This window comes from Limulus polyphemus, unplaced genomic scaffold (genome assembly GCF_000517525.1).
Source record: "Limulus polyphemus unplaced genomic scaffold, Limulus_polyphemus-2.1.2 Scaffold2943, whole genome shotgun sequence".
Classification (NCBI taxonomy): Eukaryota; Metazoa; Arthropoda; class Merostomata; order Xiphosura; family Limulidae; genus Limulus; species Limulus polyphemus.
The window spans coordinates 121,337-138,389 of NW_013668553.1; the positions used below are offsets into that span (position 1 = coordinate 121,337).

Sequence of the window (17,053 nt, forward strand, 5' to 3'; positions counted from 1 at the left end):
CCATAGAGAAGGTGTTTGGGTGCCTCACAAACTCTCTGATGATCATAGTTTCCACACATGTGAACGTTGCTTCATCTCTTCTGGCACGTGAATCATTTTTGGACAGAATTGTCACTGGTGATGAAAAATGGATTCTCTAAGCGATTATTAAATGCCAAAAACAATGGCTCAGTCCCAGACAAAAAACTACTTCCAACCCCCAAACCTGGACTCCATCCAAAGAAAGTAATGCTTTGCATTTGGTAGGACATCAAAGGAGTAATTCATTTCGAACTCCTCAATCCACAGCGAACTGTTAATGCAGAGATCTATAGTCATCAACTGGGAAGTTTGAATAAAGCCCTTCATCAGAAACACCCTTCACTCAATTGGAGAGGTGTTCTTCTTCTCAATGGCAATGTATGTCCAAATGTGGCACGTTTGACACAACACAAGGTTATGGAGTGGGTTGGGATATTTTCCCCCACCCACTATATTCTCCAGATATGGCACCATCAGATTACCATCTTTTTTGTTCACTGCAACACCATCTTAATGGGAAAATGTATACAAATGTGGAAGGTATTAAAGAGAGCATTGACATGTTTTTTGCTTCAAAGCCTAGTGATTTCTTTAATCAGGGCATTAACAACTTGATTGTAAGATGGAAAAGCATCGTCGATAAGAATGGAGACTAATTCATTTAATAAATATTTTGTTTTGACATACATGTTATTTGGGTTTTTTCATCTAAAAAAAGTGACATTAATTTCTTGACTACCTAATATATATATCAGCCGCTGTTAATGTTCATTAAGGTTCTAACATGCATACTATCTTCACAAAATGTTCATCTACTTGCAAACTGTCAGTCATTCTCTTTAAACCATATTTGGGAATAAACTTAAATATGCACAATATGTAAACTCAATTAATCAATATAATAAATTACCTATGGGCATTGATCAGTGTCACGTAAAATAATCAATTAATCAAAATACATATAAATCAGTTAATGTTTCTAATTATTAATGCTTTTAATTATTCTAACTATCCAAGCAATCAAAACATTGGCGTTATGATTTCTCATTATTTTAGGTTAATTCAAGGTTGTTAAATCCAAGTCTAATGAGAATATCTGTTAGTTGAATGTAATCAATTAATTATACCAAAAAAATTGAGTACTAAATTCCACTAATCGCCCAGCTTTATTCATACTTAAAATACAATCAATTTATATATACAGACACACACATTTACATTTAAGGTTTAAAGAACACATTTATCAAAACCTTTTGCTAAACTCTCCTGGGGGGATTTTTTTTTAATGCATACTGGCAAGAATACCTATATCTGTACAAACTTTCAAATACTATTATTATACATGATATGAAAAATTACATTTATTCTATGCACCAAATAAGTAAGTTATTAACAGTCACTTTTCTAGTAAAACTGTTAAATTTTACAGTGCTCCATAATTCAAAATAATACCAATGTTTATTCTGTCCTTTTCAAAAACTAAAGTTAAATCAATGTTAGATTTTATTAAATTATTTATTGCAGTTCTCAAAAATACTAATGATTTTGATTCTCAGTAAAGTTTCTAAGTTATTTTGCAAATAAAAAAATCACTTAAATATATATATATATCCAGAGTTTACAAAATATCTAACAGGGTTTCATCCACTTTGTAAAACTTGTTGCAAACTTTCTATATTGCTGAAATTATCAACTAACTTTAAAACAGATACATCATATTAAACAAGTGCAAACTATGTTTATGAAACACCTGGAACCCACTCAACTTTTACTCCTCACAAGTCAATCAGGTCTAGAATTGTATCATTTGTTTAAGTTTAGTCAAAATCCATTCAATCTAATCTTGAGATATCCTGTCCAGAAATCAACAGAGAGGAGTAAACCAATGTTCCCCACCCTGCTTCACTATGGGAGGATAACAATTGTACAAATTGTAAAAATGCTATGTGACTAGTATCTTTCGCATGGTCAGTTTATTATAAAATAATCTTAATATGAAATTTCTCTACCTGGCACGCCAAATGTATTCACCAAAATGAAGAAACATGCACCAGTTTCTTAGTTCTGTATTCTCTATTCTTTTATGGTCTAAAATTATTTTTAAATGCAAATTATTAATGGCTATAGACATATGTAAATAATGCATAGTATTGTAAGAAACCACTTACTGTAAGAACAACAGATACAACTTCAATACAATAATTCAATTTTTTATTAATTAATACAGGAACACAATCTAAGTACTTCTGTTTCTATGGCAGTCTAATGGAAGAATAAACTCTACAGCAAATATGTTAATATAACACATGAAGATAATTTCAGTTTCACTGAAGCAATGTAAAAATACTACACTGTTTTTTATATAAAACTATGAAAGGTACTGTTTTATTACAAAACAATTTTCCCCCCTCATATGTAGATTTTTCTTTCTAGGGTATTTAAATTATTTTCTGGTTCAGCAAGTTCTGTATCATAAAACAAACTTCATTACTTTTAATGAATCTTTTTGTTTGATGAGAATTCCCAGTAAGAAAAAGACAGAACCAGAGTTGTAGAAGTAAATAACATTCAACAAAACAAAATCAATCACAATCTGACACATATCTATTGGTCCTGGATAGGAATAGTTTCCTGAAAATTGCCTTTGTAAATGCAGGGGTTAAATTGGGGCAAAACAGTCATAGAAAAAAAAAAAAAAAGAATTCCACCTTTTGAGTATTCAAACCATCAGCATCCCTAAGTCTTCTGATTTGGATCACAAAAGGGAGTTCCACCTCTTTCAAATTCCCAATTTAACCATTTTGTAAATAGCAGTTTGTACTAGAATAAGTTCCTTACTCATACTTGGTCTTAAAATATAAGTCAAAAATATTACAGCACCTAGATATTTTAAAACAATAATTAATCATCATACCTACTAACCTACTGCTCCTTGTTATGGTGTAGGCCTCATTCCTAATTTAATATTTATAGAAACAATTTTGAGACACAAGTAACTTGGATTTAAACTCTGTATTACAATAACTGTTCATTAGTTGTGATTAAATGTGCCTTAATACATACACTAATTAACAATAAGAAAATATTTTTAATCATATAAGCTATAAATCAGGGGCGAAATTCTGCCACTACTGAAACTTATTCTTTAAGGTGATACTATTAACAGGACTTATTTGAGCTACTTTGTCGTTTTTTTTTATGTTTACACACAGATTTTCAAAAACAGGTCCACTTCACCCAGCTGAGTACCCCTACTGTTTTTTGAGAATTTCACCCCTGCTATAGATCAACATGTTTTTGATAACAGAGGTAGTATATATATATTATATAAATATTTCACTAGACAATCACCTTTTCTCATATAAAGAATTTCAATACATCACCATTAAAGTTAACCATTTTTGTTGGTTGGTTGGTTTTCCTATAGCTAGCTCTGTTTTGCTGAAGAGTGTAAACCAAACCATATTTGTATTATACCTTTTTGGTTGAACAATAATATAACCTATTTATAAAATGAAAAAATAAAATGATCTTCAGATTTCAATAATCCTGGAATACCAACGGTTGTCCTTAGTTCATTTTGTCTTGTGCTTACAGGGTAAATCTATACACTTACAAGTATAGGTATCTTAAACTTTAAAGTTAACAGCTGTATTAATTATAAGTATTACTATCCTTAACTCTGAAGTTAATAAAACACCCACTCACATCTGCAACCTTGTTCATTTCTCGTAAGTTACAAAAACTTCAGAATAATCCACAAAGTTCACAAAATATATTTAAAAGAACGCAAATAAACGTTTTCATGAAATACACATCGCACTGTACCATGCTCATAACCTACCACGCAGCTTGAACTTTCAATATAATGTTCCAACACTACACGACCTTGTTGTTGGGGGCAGACACATCACGTGAACAGTACGTCATCTACGCGCCCTTTCTTGTCTTGCCACCAGATGGAGATAAGGCGGTTTATTAGCCCCTATATACAATTGTTCCTTATAAAGATAAAAGCTACACAATCGGCTCTCTGTGTTATGCCCACCGCGAGGGTCAAAGCCCAGTTTTTAGCATTATAACTCAGACTTTCCGATGAGCCACTGGGGTCATCTAGAAATGTATATTTTTAAAGTTAAAAAATACATTATACTTATTTAGCGACAATGGGTTACAGTTTTCATAACAACTGTTTTCTACATTTAAGTTTGAAATACATTACAATGGTAGACGTAAATCCAAACTCGACGACCAAATGACTGTTAATTCAATTTAATATTGCTTCTTAGTATTTTTAGTTGTTGTGAAGTAAGGGTTTCAAACTGTGAAAGAAAATAGTGGCAAAGAATTATTCAACGATGTCACAGAGGAGAAGAACCGTGCTTTTTATATGATTAATACAAATACGAACAGATGGTACAAAAATCGTATACACAACATATTAATAATTCAAGACTATTTATGCGCCGTAGCTCAACAATTATTTTTTGTTAACATATGACATTATCTTTCTACCTTCGGTAACAATGTAAACTGATTTTGGAGTTAAATAGTTTCGTTTTGAGTTTACATATTGATTAAGTATTATTTGATTACAAATTAGATCTTTTACAGTAAGGAATATTATTCTTTTATAAGAGGTACAACGTTTCGATCACTGGTGCGATCATTCTCAAGTACACAAGTTTTAACGGTAAAGAAGGCTTCAGTATTTAAATCAACAATCTAACAATGTTTTTACAAAATTCAATATACATTTCAGTTACTTATAGTATTAAATATATTTTATATATAATCTCAAATTTTCTTAAACAGCAATAACTATACTAACAAAATGTGATAGGCATGAAACTTGATGAAGCGGTTGGTAATTTCGTTAAGCAGGCCCAACTTCGTTAGGTTATATTGAGCACTCAGTAACCAAATGATGACCTAAGGCAGAATGGTCATTGAAGCTTTTATTTAGTCTTCTTGTTACTCGTGAGAATATTTATTATTAGTTGTCATAGTAGATTTTAACAACTCTAATACTTAAAGTTTTGCCACAACGACTATTGTAATCAAAATAAGACTATACATACAAGTCGCCAACAAATGTGTGTTTTTTTTTAGATGTCGCAAATGCAAAGCTAGTAGAGGCAAGGAGATTTCACCCATCAATCCCAGACTCAAGCAGACAAACTACTGTACAAGTCTGAGAGTTAACCGAGAAAAAATCAAGCGCGCAACAAAGGTGGGAGGGGCTTTGGAGGCTTGAGCCATCCGCTTTGTTATAACCTTTAAACTCTGTACAAAAAAAAGGTCATACACATTCTACGAAAAGTGATATTTATATAGTTGAATACCTATCTCTAATGTGAAGAATTTTTGTTGTTATTCACTTAGTAACCAACGTAAAATAACGGATGATATCAACTATATTTCGAAATTGGCGGAAAGAATGCATGCATGGGAAGCATGCAGTTTTGCCAACTACAACATGTTAAGTATAAAGATAACAGTAGGACGAAGTCTAGAACTCGAACCAATCAAGATAAAAATGTCTTCTTAAAGAATCTCAGATATACAGTCTTTCAAAAAACACAGTTACCCACTATGAATCCTGCAAAATTATGGAAACTGGTGAAATGGGTAATTGAACATCTTGCAAAGAACCTACACAAACATGTATATTAACTGAACTCAGTACGGAATATCCTAACTTTTCAGTGAGCTAGATAGAACATTACGAGTCAGAAAACTTTATAAACGGTGTTGTTTTGATTTGTTTCTTTCTATGGTCCCATTTTACGAGTTTAACAATTTTCTTGTTCGGTACTTAAAGTACCCCCTAATATTGCGTTCTCAATATAAGTCTACAAGCCACAAAATATAGTCCTCATCTTACTTAAAATATGCTGGATTTTGCCCTTGCTAGGACTCCACATGTTCACACTAAATTAGCGCACTGTCATAATTTAAATACTAAAGCTACTTACACCGTGAATTTTTCGTTAGTGTTCCTGCTTAACTTATGCTGTTCATAAAACGAAACTTACATTCATTTTAGATATTCATATCTTATATTTACGTTTCAGAAGAAAAAAAATCGTCGTTAGTATTTACATGTAATATTTACATAAACATTTTACATAAATTTAGGCGTTAGATATACGCAAAAAAAAGACAAGTTGTTTACCTTGACCACACTGACTTTAAAGAGTTTCCTTACCTTATGAATTAGTGCATGTACTTTAAAGTTGAAAACGTTTACATTATCGTGGCACTAGTGCACAGAACGTTCACTCTTAGCTAATGCTGCCAGTTGCAACCATTGAACGATGCGAAGGGGCAATATACAAACAATCAACCAACACAGCTACAAAAAAAACTCCCGAAACGAGGAGAATGACATTGGTAAAGATCACAGTATAATACTCCTAATATATTAATAAAGATTACCTCACCATACATTAAATCACTGCAAAATATAAACAGCTCTCATACAAGTATATTCTCTACGTAAGTTAATCAAGGTCAGCCACCTACTGTATGACTGTGTGTCCGGTATAATCATAATAACAAGAGGCCCACTACTTTTAGGTTCCTGCTCGTAATTCAACGGTCTGGGGCTACCTTTTTTTTTTTTTTTTACACTGTCACCACTGACAAAGTGGGTCAGCAGTGCGGCTGTTTTTACAAACTAGGCCAGCCAGTGCTTTACTGACACAAAACACTCCAAACCTTCAATGCCATACGCGTTGCTTGGCAACCTATATATACTCTCGTACTCAAAACTGAAGAAGGTGGGTGGTCCACAAGTCAACGCGAAACAGTCTGCTAAATTCTAAAAAGTCCTTGAGGGCTTCACCCAAATTTTTGTTGCCTAAGCTGTATGAAGTACAGGATTACAAATAATTCTAACAAATTCAGTATTACAAAACACACACAAATGATCCAACAGTTTCAATGTATAATTACTTGAGAACAATGCGCAAAAATTGACAATAAGAATGTTTTAAAAAACCACTAAGCCATATAAATCTAACATTGCCAAAAAATAACGTTTAAAGTTATCTGGTTATGCCTAATTATCAGTTGCTTTGATTTCTCACCTAATTATATTATTTCGCACGTGCTTCATACACTCTTAAAATTGTATATTTAAGGTATGTTCCAAAACAAAAATCTAGGTACTGGTAAAAAAGAAAAATCAAAAGTTCGAAAAACATTTAATTGTGACTCCTTTTTTGGCATAATCTATTCAGACGAAGACAAAAAAAATAATGAATTATAAAACTAAAAATTTAATATAAGTTAGAACAAATTCCACATCATTTCTTGACATAGAAAAAGCACTTGGTAATTCAAAGATTTCTGCATTTACTATAGATCATAAATACACAGATTTACAACAATCGGGAAAATTGGTTTAAACCAAATCTGAAAATCAAAAAGGTACTTAATAACACACTTATAAATGGGATTACTTCGCTCAATCTCAATTTTGTAACTCCTTAATTAATCTGAGAGCTTGGCATTGTACGAAACGCGTCATTGGAAATGGATTGGAGAACATAGTTTGGTTGAAGTACTGTCACACACGCTTATTGAAAAAACCCTAAGAGACTGAACAGTGAATGTGGTGTTCAAAATACAATAAGCCAATACTGACAAATATTTAAATGATTGAGTAAAGACAATTCTGGTACAACATTAAGGACATACTGTCACGAAAGGTCTTGCAATTACCTGTTTTTTAGCAATAATTAAAGACTATGATATGTTTGAAAATGAATTTAGGACGTCAGTCAACATATTACTTTTTTTTCTACTACACCAAGTTTCCTCTTACTTGTATATTTGTTAAACTGATTTTAGGGTTAAAAATAGCCATTTCTCCACCTGTCAACGTTTATCGCTCTACTTTTTTTGCACATTACACAAATATACTTTGTTGTTTAGCACAAAACTACACAATGGACTATTTATGCTGTGCCTACCGCGGGTATGGAGCCCGATTTTTAACGCCACAAGTCCAAAGACTTACCGCTGAGCCACAAAAATCTCTAAAGAATATAAAAGTACTTTTTGACTCTAGCATAATAATCACTAATTTGGGTTCAAACAAAAAAAAAATTGTATCTTTCGTGTTTTTTCTCGTTGGCAATATAACTTTATATAACGTCAAGGTTAATCTTCCCGGCTGATATTTAATGAACCTTAAATTACGTCACTGTAGTAAATACTTATTACTATTAGGTACAAGGACATATAATGGATTTTTTGTCGTCTTAGTTACAACAAAGGTTTTTGTCATTCAGACTTCAGAGATCTATATGTAATATACACGTACCTATATTACACTCAACAAGGTCTTTCCAGCGGTTTCTGAGGCATTCATCGTGTCATACATTTTAAATTGTATTACACGTGGCAAACAAGTAGAATCGATCAGTTTTACAATGTTTTTACTATTTCTTTAACACAATATTCACACGCGGTAATTCGTTTTTGCACTTGAACCAAGATTAACGTGTTTAAACAACGCGTTTGAGAGACAGAAAAAAAAAGAAGAGAAATTGTATATTACATTGATTAAAAACTTTTAAAGAATAAAATTCCTTTAGTGTTCCTACCAACAAAGTTATTTCAAATTTATAAAGTAATATACTGATATATATATATTGAAGAAATCGTTAACAAGCTTAGTTCACCTATACACACTACATAGTGGTTTGTTTGCTTTGAAGTATTTGTGCAAAGCTACTCAAGGACTATTTGCACTACCCGTCCCTGAGAACTGATAAACTACAAGAAATGTAACTAGTCAACAGCACCCCCCACCACCACAAAGCAGGAATAGATCGCAATTTTGTCTTTGTGATAACAGTACTAGGGTTATTAACTACCCGAAAATTTAAGAAAACATGTTTATTACTGTTTACTCGAGTTTAAAGGCAGCGAAATTGTAGAGACGGCTTATTTGTGATGTAGCGGTGTTTTACGTCCCCCAATAGCTCAGCGGGAGGTCTAAACGCTCATAACGCTAAAAATCGAGTTTGGCAAAAGGCAGATCACAGATAGCGCATTATGCAGCTTTGGGCTTTTAACAACAAACACACTAGCGTGCCTATACAGAAGTCTCACTTGAACACAAGCCTATTGAATGATGAACGAAAGTGTTAATTTTTAATCTAAATTAAGCCAAACAATGTTGTTACGTACGGTAATAATAAATAAAAACAAATTACTGAATTAATCTAAATTCTTCTAATGAGATACGAGAGGAAGCTACTCCCCTCAATCGTCCTCATTTGCCCGAAATTTCCACAGTCGGCAACCCTAAACGAGAGTCGAACGTTGGACCGCAATAGGGCACATCATATTATGCCTGAAAAAGAGTAAGGACTTCATCTCGTGGTTGTATTTAAAACATTATACAATCTGTTGAACATTAATATAAGCAGGCTATCCTGCAAAACATATAACACCAGTAATTACGGGAATGTGTCGTACAGTAGTTTTCACCAGCCGAATTCTACGAATGTTTGGGATGCATTGTACGAGTAATGTCATTCATTGTGTTTCGAAAACGATTTAAAATAGAATAAAACCGTAATAAATCATAACTAAAGTATCAATTAGAAAAAGATTGTACACGCCAATTTGTGTTTGTTTTTTCTCTGCATGTAAATATAAGTATATATTTATGTCGTTTGGTTTGAATTTCGCGCAAAGCTACACGAGGGCCATCTGCGCTATCCGTCCCTAATTTAGCAGTGAAAACTAGATGGAAGGCAGCTAGTCATCATCACCCACCGCCAACTCTTGGGATACTCTTTTACCAACAAATAGTGGGATTGACCGTGACATTATAATGCCCCCACGGCTAAAAGGGGGGCGAGCGTGTTTGGTGTAATGGCGATTCGAACCCGCGACCCGCAGATTGCGAGTCGAGCGCCCTAACCACCTGACCATCTCTGTCCATATCGTTTTGAGTACGTTTGAAGTGAAACTATTTAATGGGATCCATCCACCTACGTTTTAAGCTTGCGACGATTCGATCTTACATAGTTAGTCTAAAAAGCATATTGACATTTACACTTATGCCCAATAACGAACGTTAAAACATAATTGCAAGTTAAAGATCTTTTTTTAATTCAGGCACAGAATAAGATTTCAAAAATTTACCTTACACGTGATCATACATATCTTAACTCTTCACAAAGAAAGAATTTCATATACTCATACCAAAATAGGGTCGGAAGAATGACCTGTATGTATGATGATGGGCGTCCTACCATAGCCACAACATTACGGTACGTTTATAGATATACCCTACACGGGCTCGCTCATTTCACGTACACTCAACGTGCCCTAAATGGGAACTAGAGTAGTCAATGCAATGGCAGAAAATACAGACCATCAAGGTCAGGTATCGAGACCCGGACGTAACCATGGGAACAGATCTAATTGTTCACTGTGCGTCTGAGATGAAGTGGCCCTAATCTATACCTTCAATTTTACTTGTATCCCTGAAAATTCTGATATCGAACAACATTACAGTTGTTAGATTTTAAGTAGAAAAACTGGTTGGCGATCGTTTTGAAAAATTCTTTCTAGATGTTCATTCCAATTACGAAAATTAAACCCGATAAATTATGTCTACACCCCTGACTATTACATTTTTCTTAACCATTTGTTATCAAATACTACTTGACTATTTTCTTTAGCACAGTGCATCAATGTTAATCAATTTAATTCAAAAATGTTAATTTGTAAAGGCTATGTTTATGAACATTTGTGTATATGGGTTTGTGATCCAACTTCTTACAGAATCTACTTTACAAATTTGAGCAATATCTGCTGAAAATGAAATACTCAAAGGTTAGCCCTAACCTTTTTCTTTCCTAACACAGCACAGTATCATATACAAATACCAAAACTTTGGAATTAAAAACGATAAAAGAATGAAAGTGACTCTTGGGTTTAGGATTGGGGTAAAGTCATACTGCTCATCACAAAAACCTTGACTTAAAATATTACTTGGCTTCAAACAAGACCTACAAAAAACAACTAACTTTAGTTGTCTCCTGTAATAAAATCATCTATAACCAATCAGTTTCTAAACTTAGCATTCATAAAAGACACTATGTAAGCATTTATTACAAAAATTATTAGAATATATTTTCCTTATTGATCCACTTCTAGAAACAATGATCAAAACCCAAATAAATCTCCAATGCTACAGAAAACTTAAGGTTAACCTGATGAGAAAAACAAAAATTCTGAGAACTCAGAGTGAAAATAAAGAATAATGTATATCAACCACATTATATCTACTATATCAAATACTTGTTTATGGAACCTTATTATGCTAATATAATAGTAAATTGATAAGCAATGATTTATAAGCATTATCAAGTGGTTTATTTTGGGGGAACATAATATATTGGTCTGTCTTCTGGCACCCACTGCCAACCTTTTTTTTTTTTCTTGAACTGCTTACTAGAGGGAAGGCAAATGTCTGGTAGCACCCACTAACTTTTCCTTTTCTTTTTTCCTTCTTAAATTCTGACAAGGGTAAAGCAGCTCAATGGAAGCACCCACTTCTAATTTTTCTTTTTAAACTGCAGATTAGGGAGAAGTCAACTGGGTAGCAACACCTGCTACCAATTTTTTTTTTGCTTATATGTACCAAGTTCTGAGGAACAGTGTACTAACCAGTCAATTGAATGTAATCAATGGGGGTCATCAATTAAACAATTAGCAAATACCACTATCTGCAACTTTAACCAAAATAAACACATCAAACAAAAATTACATCTGATTCCATGCTTAGAACAGGCACCTAGTAACTATACAAGTCAACATTTTCTTAGTATGATCCATCCAATCCGTTGCATGCTACTCAGTATCATCAAAGATTTACATATGGCTATCTGGTTCTAAGCTTTCAGAATAAAGAAGGCTGAAATATTTTATACTCTATTACATCTTGTAATTAGACAGTAAAAATATTTGTAATTTTATTAATAAAACTGCTGTCAGAATAACTATCAGTAGTAGGTACTGACAGACAATTATAACTAGAGGAACACTGGGGGCATATCAACTCAAGCTTAGATTTTTTTCTTCAGATTAACTAAGCAGCTCTTACAGGTAGAGCAGTATTTGGAAGCTCTTGAGAGAGGAGGTGCACATTCTAACCTGGACTTTTTTTCTTCTTCTTTACTTTTTTATTTTTGTGTATCTATAAGAAACTTAAAGAGTTTTCAATTGGAGATCAAGAGAAACTGTCAGGACTTGCACAGATTCAGAATTTATACCGAATCTTCAGCTCATGTTTTATCAGAATTTAAACTGATTCTTCAGCTCATGCTTTATCAGAACTTTTGTTTCTCTAACTACAGTTGAATCACTTATCTCCGATTTAATTTTTTCAACCAGATTTGTGATGACATGTAGAATTGCTGAAAGCATAAACCTGTTTTCCCATTGGTGTGCTGACTTTCAGTCATACCAGTGACTGTCTTGCAACAGAGTAAATTATACTCTAGTCGAAGGGAATGCAGGAGCTCAGTGAAAGATTGTCTTCAACAACAAAGGATACATTCCCTGTACAAAGTAACTGATTAACTTGCTCATTAATTTGTCCTTGTGAGATTGTGTTAGTAGTGCTACTATTTTTGCAATGGTTTCAATAGTTCCCTGGCCTTTCTCAGGTTCTTCATAAAGTATAAAGCATGTAGCTGTTTTAGATGTTCGTGCAAATTACCATGACAACTAAGTTACTTATTCCAGGTTTTACAGTCCACAACATTTTGTTGATCTGATTTTTTAAAGTAACCCCATACATCTGACTAAGGTTTTTTAAAACTTGACAATACAGAAACTGTCATGTGACTCCTGTTAAGTTATTAGGCAGAAAACAACGTGTGTTGTTATGCATACTTTCTTTTTTCTATTGACATAATTTCCCACTAATACAAATAATCTATTTTTGCCTTCAGATATTTGTCAAAAAATACTCATTTGAATATTTGTTCCAGCAGTAATGTATAAAGAAGACAAAGAATTAACATTAACAAATACTGAATAAAAACAACATGTTTTACAAATCTTTTCTCCCTCTAGTTCAAGGCCTTATACCTTAACTTCACCAACATATCATTTCAGACCTGCCAATATGTAATGAAATAATACTTCCTGTTTAGGTTTCTTAACACTAAAAATTGTTATAATTACTCATTTCTACAAATGGCTTTATGCTATTTGAACCCATGTTGTCAACATCACTATATCAAGAACTGTCTTGTAACAGAAGTCTGAGCCATAACTCAGTCAATATATCTGAATTTGACATGGGATGCAGAAACCAAAATGGAACATCACATTGTTAAGAATTTTTATCCATGTTATGAAAATTAACTACACATTCCTTTGTGAATGGTTGTAATTAGATTAACATTACCCATGATGTCATAATTAGTAAATAAATCCCACACATTTAACAACATAATTACAATACTATATAATATTTACTCTGTAAAAACTGCCATTGAACCAAGTGTATTGTCAACATCACTACATTTCTGTAGCTAAAACATCTGTTACAAATGAAACAGCATTTCTTGAATCTTGAAAATATAAAAATGGGTGTTGGTAAAATGAAGTAAATATCACACAAAATTTCCAAATTATCAGCTATATTAACACATATATGAAGGGCATTGCTATGCCTACATGCACTTCTTGGCCAAGATTTGTCTTTGAAAAATAATTATGTAAAGTACGTACTGGGTATAAAAAAACTTGAATAATTTTCAGTTAATCAAATAATTTCTTTAAAGATTATTTTTAAATTGAATATGTTTTTCTGCATATAAGCCTAAGAGGTTGCAATTTTACATATTCAACAGATATTATTGGAATCCTTACTGTAGCCAACTCCAAACAACAAAACATTATCACACATACTTCTATGCTTTACTGAGTGTCACTAAAACTTTATCTTGAACAAGCAAATATCTTCTTTTATGTGCAGCAACAAATTTAAATTTTAACAAGCCAAATCATTAACTGTCCAAATGTTAAAGAACTCAGAAAAACATTTTAAAAATAACGACAATTATGAAACATTAAATGCATCTATTACATATTTAAAGGATATTAATGCAAGAATCAATGAGACAAAAAATATTTTGAAACCTCACCTCAAAGAAGAGCTAAAACCCAATTATTTAGTTCTTTCACTGCCACATTTATAGATGAATAACTCCCCCATTGTCAGGTTATGTTTAGATACACAATAAAAAAACAAAAATGTTTGTAGCTGATATACTAAAATACCAAAATATTTAATGAAAACTAAGATATGTGTACCACCTGTGTTGAAACAATATGTTGTTCTTGTAGCACTGTTATAAAAGTTGTAATAAATTAGAAGTTACAACCAACAACTGTTATTTGAGCTTGGTAAATTTTTACAACCTGATTAAAACTATTAATTTAAGTGGGTGTATACATACTAAATGGATACTTAATATTTTATATGCTAAATTTGGCCTGATTAAAAATATACAGTATAAATATGATGTATTTCCAAAGGATATTATTTGTACACCAACATGGATAATTATGAGAATAAAGGCTTATTTAATTTCAGAAAATCTGAAAACTACATATTATAAACATGATTTGGTGAGTATGGGATTTTTTATATATCAAAATATAGATCTGTTGTCCAATGTTACATTGAGACTTTGCTATCTAATTAGTAGATTACTCCCTACCTGATATATCATTTTTTTCAGTTAATTCTTTATTTAATTTATTATTGCCTTAAATCACATTACCCAACACTAACATATAATAATCCTGCTTTACAACAAGCCAAAAACTATTCCTAATATTAGACATCTGCTCAGATAAAAGTGAACTTGCATTAAAGAACACTAGCATGAAATACATGCCCACAGTCTCGTGCATAGCCCATCTATGTTGACACTGGGTATAAGGAAAATGTATCATTAGCCGTGGCAAAGTGGCGCACAGAATGGCTCAGAGTTTTTTTCAAGTACAAACCTTTTAGCTCGTAGCTCCATCATCTCTTGATTGATTTGAGACCTAATTACAGTTTTGGACTCAGGAGGTCAAACCCTTTCAATTGATGCATTTTACCATGTTCAAGGTCTCATAGATTAATTTATTCTAATTCTGCCTAAAAGAATTTCAATTTGAGGGTAAGCTGGTAGAGACCCTGATGAGTAGTAAAATCGAATTGGGTATATGCATACCCCACGCTTGGTATTACTGGAACACAAGAAAAGCTAATAAAAAGGAAAGAAAGGTCTCTTAGATGAATTTATTTTAATCCTGCCTAAAATAATTTCAAGTGCCACAGCTATTGAGGTTTCCCTCATTTTTATATCATAACTACATATAACAAGGGACCATTTGATTCTTCGAGACTGTTCCTGCATACTCACAATTAAAAGTAAAAACTGTAACCGACTTTTTACCAGCTTCAACTACTGCCAATGGCAACTCATTCCATAAGCCAATCACATTTTTTTTTCCAGTAATATTTACCTTTTATTAATTATATACTTCACTTTAAGAACCCATTTTAAATGTTTATATTAATAGTGTTTTTCTAATATTACAGTTTCAAATACCAAGTCTTGCTCTGTTCATCACTGATCACTGGGAATCTCTAGCCTAATGGCAATGTTATTTCAACAGAAAATCGACCATGTGTGTTTCCTTCATTTGAAATTAAATTTCAGAAGAAATATCCACTGAAAACACAAGAGGATTCGTGATAAATTTTTCATTTCCCACAAACATAGGTCTGGAATTTTAAATTTAATTTCAGTCTCAAAACATGCATGCTTTGATTGTCATGCCAGCATAGATGGTTGGTGTAAATATAAGACAATGGGCATGAAATTCATATTATGTTACTGTCAATTTACAGCCAAGATTGGCTTACTGCTTCTGCACTATTCTTAGTAGTATTACAAGTCTTAACCTCTAGTTTTAAATATTAGGCTTTTTTTTCTTAACTCTACCTTCAGAGTTAGATTTCCAAAATTTCAAAATTTATAGCTCTCATGCCACTTCCAAGTTCTCATATTTCTAAAACCCTCAGGATTTTGCCCATTTCAATTAAAATAATACAGAATAAATGCACAAAAAATTATTCACATGAATGGGGCAAGATTAAAAAATAAACAACCATATATTTGGAGTTTATATTCTACTACAAAAGTTATACTTGCAGCAGGAATATATATGTTGGAGTATTTGTGTGTACATTTGGTTTTAGCATTAAATAATTATACTGTTAAAACCTTACCTAATGCCAACTCATGTGAACCTACTGTTGAAAATTTAGCTTCATCTGGTGTTTATAATGGAGGAAAGATAGAGAAATTTAACACAATAAATACTTAAATGTGTAAAGTTAACTTTATAAAAATTATACTGGAACTTTCTAGTAGTAATTTTGAAAATTATTTATAGGCACATTGTTACTCAAAATAAGACTGTACTCACAGTAGTTCAGTAGTAGAACTATAATACAAATAGCTTTCCATAACAGTTTCTTGTAATTTTAAGTTGTTTAGAATAGTTTTTTCATTAACATGAATTGTAGTCCTATATCTAAAATTTTACAAGTGCCAATTTCATTTTGTGAGATGTGTGTAAAATAATTATGGACTGTTTCAGTGATAGTCTCAAAAAAAGTTAGCTTTTTTCCAAGCCATTATAAGTATTGTGAAATTCATTAGAGAGTTACATGAAATATTTAACAACAGAATAGTAACAACCTGAGACATCCAGTCATTACAATGCACTTCTATAATAACTAACCTTCACTTTTTATATATATTAGGTGGACAAGAAATCAATGTCGTTTTTTTTAGATGAAAAAACCCAAACAACTTATATATCAAAACAAAACATTTATGAAATGAAATAGCCTCCATGCTTATTGATGATGCTCTTCCATCTTACAATCAGGTTGTTAATGCCCTGATTA

General features: G+C 32.3%; 1 protein-coding gene across 4 annotated transcripts in view; it reads right to left on the reverse strand.

Annotated features, from left to right (window-relative positions):
- Positions 1-17,053, reverse strand: part of LOC106468269 (protein roadkill-like) — a 54,439-nt gene that overhangs the window by 31,558 nt on the left and 5,828 nt on the right. The window contains exon 1 of one of the 4 annotated variants that reach the window (XM_022396610.1): positions 9,255-9,273. The exons of 1 other annotated variant lie outside the window; for it this stretch is intronic. The gene's annotated coding sequence lies outside the window, so the exon portion shown is untranslated. Of the gene's footprint in view, positions 1-3,725; positions 3,853-9,254; positions 9,274-17,053 lie in introns of those variants that run through there. 2 more of the 4 variants (XM_022396608.1, XM_022396609.1) reach the window with 2 other exon arrangements.